Source organism: Gorilla gorilla, chromosome 3 (assembly GCF_029281585.2).
Source record: "Gorilla gorilla gorilla isolate KB3781 chromosome 3, NHGRI_mGorGor1-v2.1_pri, whole genome shotgun sequence".
Lineage (NCBI taxonomy): Eukaryota > Metazoa > Chordata > Mammalia > Primates > Hominidae > Gorilla > Gorilla gorilla.
The window spans coordinates 149,362,185-149,370,207 of record NC_073227.2 but is presented as its reverse complement, the minus strand read 5'-3'; the positions used below and the strand labels follow the sequence as shown (position 1 = coordinate 149,370,207).

General features: G+C 49.0%; 2 pseudogenes; one reads left to right on the top strand and one right to left on the bottom strand.

Annotated features, from left to right (window-relative positions):
- The first annotated feature begins 530 nt into the window (after positions 1–530).
- On the top strand, positions 531–4,331 carry LOC101150928 (zinc finger SWIM domain-containing protein 5-like; annotated as a pseudogene).
- Positions 4,332–6,186: 1,855 nt separating this feature from the next.
- LOC101150554 (uncharacterized protein C2orf27A-like) lies at positions 6,187–7,123 on the bottom strand (annotated as a pseudogene).
- Positions 7,124–8,023: the final 900 nt, after the last annotated feature.

The following is an 8,023-nucleotide window of genomic DNA, read 5'->3' as shown; positions in this document are numbered from 1 at the left end:
AATAATAGGCAGTGAAAAATTTTGTGACCTGAGGCATAGGGTCAATTGGAAGGGGGAGAGAGGGAAAGTTTAAAGGAGGTACAATCAGCTGCTCTGCATTGCTAGAGCTGCTTCAAAGACATTAATGAAAAATAATATGCAATGGACAGCATAATTGTGCATTCTCTGCACTCAAAGGCCACCAGCTTATCCCTAATACATGAGGCTTGACTGCCCTTCTAACATTTTCTGTTTGCCTCACTGCAAATGTAATTAATGTTTTAGAAGTTAAATGTGGGTTATGCAGAAGTGGAAAGAATGTTCTCCAGGACAGCAACTTTTTCCCGTTCTTCTTTCCAAGTGAACAAGTTAACCATGTGTAATGGTGATAAAAATAAAAAGCTGTCAAAGTATTTAATATGTAAAGACTATAAGGGGAAATATAAGTGTTCATGAGTATCATAATTATTTTAAACTCAGTTTTTAATAAAAGAAAATAAACTTTTAGTTTATTTCCTAATTTTTAAGAAGAGAAAAACTTGTGTCTTCCGATCTGTGAAACCCTTTCCCAGATGAATAGGGACCAGCTACAAAAGTTCATTGAATATTTAATCACGGCACACCACCACACTGAAGTTCTTCCTACCGCACAGAAACTGGCAGATGAGATTCTATCCTCCAACTCAGAAATCAACCAAGTGAACAGCGCTCCTGACCCCACAGCTGGGGCCAGCATTGACAATGAGAACTGTTGGCGTTTGGATGAAGAAGAGGTGAAAGAACAAGCGAAGCTTTTTCTCCCCCAGGGGGCTTAGTATGGCTCTGGAAAGCAACTCAACTCAATATTCGCCAAGGTTCGAGAAATGCTGTGGATGACAGATTCCAATGGAGCAAGGATACTGATGCTAATAACTGACCGGTTTATGGCTGACCCATGACTCACACTCTGGAGTCAGCAAGGAACAAGCCTGACAGGCAAGGTCAGGCAACTCTGGCATGAGCTAGGGCTTTATGGGTGTGCATAACTTTAAATCCACACTGCAAACTGGAGGAGAAATCCTGCTGGCTGCAGCTGCTGCAGAAGTGGGGCGACCTGGATGTCTGTCCCCTGAAGGATGGAAACTATGGACATGAGCTGTCCAACATCACCAATGCACTTCCCCAGAATGCCATTCACAGCCCAGACTCCTTATCCAGACCAAGACGAACGATATTCACAAGGGCCATTGAGGGCCATGAATTACACTGACAGGACAGCCACCTACAGTGAATAATCAGCAGTGATGTTTACACAGCTCCTGCCTGCCAGCAGGAAAGTGAAAGAGTACTCTTTAATTCCCCAAGCCAGCCACTGTGCCTTGAGCATGTGCCTACAGCCTGTGCTCAGGTTGATGCCCTACGTTCCCATGGTTATCCAAAAGAGGCCCTCAGACTCACAGTGACCATTATTAATACTCTGAGGCTGCAGCAACAGCAGCAACTGGAAATCTACAAGCATCAGAAGAAAGAATTGTTGCAGAGAGGAACCACAACCATCACAAACCTGGAGGGCCAGGTGGGCCACCCCCGATCCCATTGGCTGCCTGTTTCTCACTTTGACTGAGGCCTGCTGCCTGAATGATGACAGCTATCTGGAGATGTCAGATATGAATGAAAGCAGACCCCCTGTGTACCAACATGTACCTGTGGCTGCAGGCTCCCCAAACAGTAGTAAGTCCTACCCGTCATTGGCCCTGGAAGTTGTACTGATGGACCTGGGTCAACAGAGGATAATGCCTGAAGACCTCTACGCACAGGACAAGATGTCCCGTAATGAAGAGCAGCTCCTAAGCCAACTCCAAGAGCTGCAGCTTGATGATGAGCTAGTGCAAACACTGCAAACAGTGTATCTTACTGCTGGAAGGGGGCCCTTTCAGCAGTCTGGGAGAAGTCATCCACTAAAAGAGTGTTCCCATGCATACATACATTTGCCAAGTATTTGTTCTCAGCTCTGCTGTCTCATGGTCCAGACCTGTCCTATAAATTAGCCTGACGTGCCATGAGGTTACCTGTTTTAGAAAACTCAGCTTCTGGCAGGGCACGGTGGCTCATGCCTATAATCCCAGCACTTTGGGAGGCTGAGGTGGGTGGATCATCTAAGGCCAGGAATTCAAGACCAGCCTGGCCAGCATGGAGAAACCCCATCTCTACTAAAAATACAAAAAAAAAAAAAAATTAGCCAGGTATGGTAGCAGATGCCTGTAATCCCAGTTACTCAGGAGGCTGAGACAAGAGAATCACTTGAACCCAGGAGGCAGAGGCTGCAGTGAGCTGAGATCATACCATTGCACTTCAGCCTGGGCAAGAAGAGCGAAACTCCATCTCAAAAACAAAAAAAAAAATGAAAGAAAGAAAACTCAGCTTCTGTAGGTGACACATCCCACCCTCACCATATGGTATCACAGCAGTGTGAACTGGCCTCTGCCATGCTGACTGCTGCCAAAAGAGACACTGAGATTCTGAACAATTCTGGAAGCAATACAGAATCAAAGCACATTCATTCTTCCTTCCTCATCTTCAAACTGGCCCAAATGCATTCAAGATTGCTATTCCCACTGACAGTAGTACTGACAGCACCCTGCTCAACATGGCCCTGGGACTTGGGTTACAGGTGATGCAGATGACCTTATCAATCCTTAACTGGAGATGCCAGGAGATGGTAGTGTGGTTGGTGACCTGTGCTACAGAAGTGGGTGATTCTCCCACCTCCGTCTACAACCAGGAGAAAGGAATTTCTAGGCCCTACTCTTGGGATGGGCCAATGAATCCTTAGAGCTTTCATATTCCTATTCCTAATGGCCTAAGAAAGGATGGGGCTGATGGTGGGAGAAGATGGCCTCTGTTCAGCCAGCCCAAGCTCTGTTCTCACTGCTTGAACCATATCCTGATGTCAGCAGAACTTTGACCCTCTCATCAGAGACGTATCTAAGAGAGTCAATTTTCAGCTGCCAATACTCAAGTGCTCCCTTGGGAGGTAGTGGGCCAGGTGGTTTGATCCCTATCCCTGTCCATGCTTGTGAGAAACCCCAGACAACTTGGAGGCTCAGGACCCTTTCTAAAGCCCAAAGCCCCAGCACAAGACTCTACCCTGAGAGGCCTCACTTCAGCTAGAACCCCTGGCAGATCTCCAACCCTGTCCTGGGGGCAAGCAAACCACAGGCTCCACTGCTCCATCCCTGTGAGAGGCTAACAGCACCTAAAGAAACCTTCAACCTTCTGACCGGGGAAGGAAGGGTTAGCAACAGACCTCAAACAGGGTCAGGCCATCTGGGATGCTCCCCTTTCCCTGGTTTGCCTCAGATCATCTCAAACTTGCTGAGGAGGAGGGAGAACTCATCTATGCAGGCCAAGTTCAAACTCCAAATGGTAATCTGGGCAGACCTGAATCAGGACCCAGATGGCACGGCTGAGCTCAGGCTCTCCCTGACATGTGTGAGGGCCCTGGTGATCATCTTGCAGAGCTGGTACACACTCTTCACTTCTGCTGAGGCTACAGTATTGTAGCTACCACAGCTGTATCCCACACCACTATCCTGCGCCTCAGTCTTGACTATCCACAGTGGGAGGAAGTGGCTAGGTGTGCTCACACACTGGCCCTGCAGCGTGCTATGAAGCATCCACAGAACTGTGCCCCTGTCAGCCCTTACACTCTGTGAGGAAGACCACATTGCCTTTGAGGCAGCCTACCAGATTGCCACTGATGCTGAAGTTAATGGCATGAGCCATTCACAGCTGTTCACCATCACCCGCTACATGGGGTTCCGTGGCTACCCGCTCCACGCCTTCAACCTGGCCTTATCGGCCATGAGCCATCTTAACCTGGCCTACATCCAGGATACCCACACAGCCACACAGCCATCAATGATGTGCTCTGGGCTTGTGCCCTCAGCCACTCTCTGGGCAAGAATGAGCTGCCAGCTCTCATCCCCCTGGTGATGAAGAGTGTGCACTGTGCCATAGTGCTTCCAGACATCCTGTGTGCGACACTGCACAATGACTGCACCTGGCCTGGCTGGCACCCCAGGCCGCTGTAGCTCTGGAAAGTTCATGTCCATTGACAAATCTCCATTGTGCCAGTTGCCAATGATGCTGATGACACCATCAATACTTATATCAACACTACACACTCATGCCTACCACACATCAGCTCTTGCCACTATGGAAAGTTCATTGAATTTCTAAGCAAGGCTCTGGAGACCCTCCTGCTGCCCCAGGATGACCACCTGCAATTTGCCCAGTTCATCGACAACCTCAAATAAATCTACAAAGACAAGAAAAAGCTGATGCTGCTGGTGCGAGAGCACTTTGCCTGAGGAAGCAGATAGCTCACCACCAGGGCAGACTGGGTCCCCAGGTAGGATCAGGTCAGGCCAAGGACACTGAAACATTTGTCCATGAATGTGTCCTTTCTTTTTGCCAGATTTCTCTTCCCCATTCCTCTTAAATCTCTCTCACCACCTAAACGTTTGTTCTCCATCTCTGTGCCTCCTCTATTCATTCTCTCACCAAATGAGCTTCTAAGCACCAGTCTCCGTCTGCCATCAGATTAGCTGCTTTAGGTGCACAGTTCTCTTCTCACCCCATACTTGCTTTCTTCCCCTGCCTTTCTATCTCAGTCTTCCTCTGCGTACTTTTGCCACAGTCTCATTGCTTGCTGACTTGGAGGCTAGGGCTGGTCTGCACTTAGCCTCTCCCTTCCTGACTAATTTCTAGCCCCAGTGGGCAGCCCTGTCTTAGCCCTGGCTGACCTCCACAGTGTATCATCATGTTCCTGCTACCTTCCTGACCCCTATGCTCAGTCTGGAATTGTTGTAGGAGGTAACAAGGGCACTCAGAAGAGTCAGCTGGATACCAGTGTCTTGGTGTTTACTGTTTCACATCTTCATTCCTGAGTTGGGGATGGGGTGTGACAGAGAAGGGGTGGTCTAGCTAGAATGCAAACTAAGAACTTCTCCATCTGCTTTACTTTTTCTTCTTTGACAAGCTGTCACCTTTTTTACTCCAAAATGACCAAGAAGTTGTGTTAACCGTTTGTGGCTCCTCAAGTCTTACCATCCAGCCAAGGGCCACTACAACATCTCAGCCCAATGTGTTGGTTAAAAAAGAGAAAGAGAGAAGCCACTCTCATTTCTGTATCACAATTGCCCTTTATTGGCAAGTGTGTGAACTCACAGTGCTTTTCTATGAATAAACCATGGATCACATAAAAGATCATTTTTCTGAAAGAAAAAGAAAATCCTAAACCCAGAAGGGACCAGCAAATAATTATAGAAGATTATAGATTTCCCGCGAGTGCATATGGATCAGGATGACCTGATGCTATAAACTCAAATTCATGTGTTGAAATCTCATTCCCTATGTGATGGTATTTGGGGGTGGGGCCTTGGGAGGTGATTAGGTCATGAAGGCAGAGACTTCATGAATGAGATTCATGCCCCTATTAAAGGACCACAGAGAGCTCCTTCATCTCTTCTGTCATGTGAGGACACGGTAGAAACATGACTGTCTATGAACCAGGAAGCCAGCCCTCACCAGACACAGAATCTGCTGACCACTTCAGCTTGGGTTTTACCATCTCCAGAACTGTAAGAAATAAATTTGTTTGTATGCTACCTAGTCTATGACATTCTGTTTTGGCCCCTAGATTAGCTAAAGTGCCAACATATCAACTTGTACACATAATTTGTGGAAACTCTAATGCCAAATATTTGATGGCAAAAGGTGATTGGTCTGCTGGAGAAATTAACCTACATGATCCCTCTTTTCACAATAAACCAGACAGTCAAAACAGGCAAAAGTAGATCAAGGTCTTCTAAAAGCCATACCTGAAAGGTTTCCAATGACAGTTGATTCAATAGTAATTTAATCACACAAACAACCACAACAAAAACACACAACTATCAGAGATTTTCAGGATAGCCTCAAAAACACCATCTCACATGAGTTAAGAAGGCATGAAGTTTCAAAAAGTCAAGCTTTATTAAAATGTCATTTTATAAACTTGTAATCCTGATATTATGAATAAATCTTAGGACAGGTGGCGGCATGGAGACCCCAGGGCACAAGTGGTGAATTTGGAAGCTTCAGTTCCTATATCCTTTGGAGATGCCCCCCTGGCCCCTGCATCCCCCACCCACCTGTCAAGGAGAGCCCATCCTTGGCAGCACATCAGGGACAAACAGCCCAGGTGCCCAGTTGAGGACAGACGTCCATGCCTGGAGGAAGAGACCACCTCTGGGAGCAGGAGGAGCTGCTGGAACGCCTCCTCGCAGGCTCCTTTTCCTGCTCCGTAGCACTTTTTGCAGGCAGATATACACACCCAGCAGCAGTAGCCCAAGCAGGTCCTGCAGGAGCACAGCAACAGCTCTGTTTAATGAGAGAAGCCTCTCTCCAGCGAGGCAGAGGAGCCCAGGCTGCACACCCTGGTCTCCACCTCCATGACTCCCACTGTGCCCAGGACCAGGAGCAGTGTAGGAGCTGCTGGCTGGGGCCATGTTGGCCACCCCCTCTCTGCCACCTCTAGCTCCAGCCACACTTTCAGATCCAGGGCTGAGGCCAGTGGCTATAGTAGGTGCCATGATGTCAGGCAGCTCCTCATTGGGCTGGTCCTTGGCTGTACCAGGGCAGCGGCAAGAGGGCTGTGGAACTTCCTCTGGCTCCAGCACTGTCCCTGAGGGCGCTCTTCCCCTGGTGCTGGCACTGGCTTAACAGTGCTGGAAGTTCCTGTATTGCTGGAAGTACCTGTATTGCTGCATATGGAGCAGGAGCTGAAAAAGGAGAAAGGGTCACAAACATCAGTCACTTTCCAGTGGAATTTCCAAACACAAAAACGACCTCATTGAACTTAAAGGAATTCAGCCTGAAAATACCACCCCCAGAAAGTCTTCCAGACTGCAAGCCACCTCACACGTGCCTGTGCCTCAAGGGGCTCCAGAGGCTCCAGCCAGATGAGGACAAGGACAACGTGCAGATGAGGCCCTGATGGGATCACTAGTGAGGCCTGCCCTAAGGTACCTGGAGTGCCTTCAGTCAAATGGCCAGAGGTGTCTGGGGTGAGGGATGAGCCTTCATAGACATCATCAGAAAAGGCTCTCACTCCCGCCATTCCTGAAGCAGGAGCCTCAAGATGTGGGGATGCAGCATGAGAACAGCTTCCTCTCCTGAGTGACTCCCACCAAGTGAGCTGGCTACAGGGCTAACTCTAAGATATGGGCACCTGGTTACCAGAGTTATCTTCTTCTGTTCAGGTCTGTCATCAAGGAAGTGAGGTCGCTTAAGTTTCCATCCTCTTGGCCCCTTCCTTCCATAAGACCTGCTCAGGACCCCACTGAGGTGCTGACTGTTCACCCTCCCCCCAGGTCAACTCCTTACCTATACATAGTTATGTCTGCCCAGGGCCTGCTTGTACACCTGCACCTGATGTCTACCAGGAGCCAGATGTTCTCCTCAGGCCTGATTTCCACCTGGGGCTTGTGTGTCCACCTGGGCCTGATATCTGCCTTGGGCTTATGTCTTACTTGGGACCTTGTGTTCACCTGGAAACTGGTATCCAGCTGGGGTCTGATGGCCTACTGGGTCCTGTTGTTCACCTAAGGCCTGGTGTCCACCTGGGGCCTGGTAATCACCTCGGACCTGGGGATCAACCTGGGGCTTGGGTGTCCACTTAAGGCCTGATATGCACCTAAGGCCTCAGTTTTCACCTGGGTCCTGATGATCACCTGGGGACTGTGTGTCTAATGTCCACCTGGAGCCTATGTATCTACCTAAGGCATGGTAGATGTCTACATGAGTCTGGTATTCAACATGGGCCTGCTGTCCACCAAGGGCCTTGCTGTCTATTTGGGACCTGGTTGTCAACTTGGCACCTGATGTACACCTTGAGTCCAGTGTCCACCTGGGACCTGATGTCTACCTGGAGGACTGGTGTCTTTCTGAGGCAGGAGGATCCCTGGGCCCCAGGAGGTCGAGGCTGCAGCGAGTTGTGATTGCGCCACTGCACTCCAGC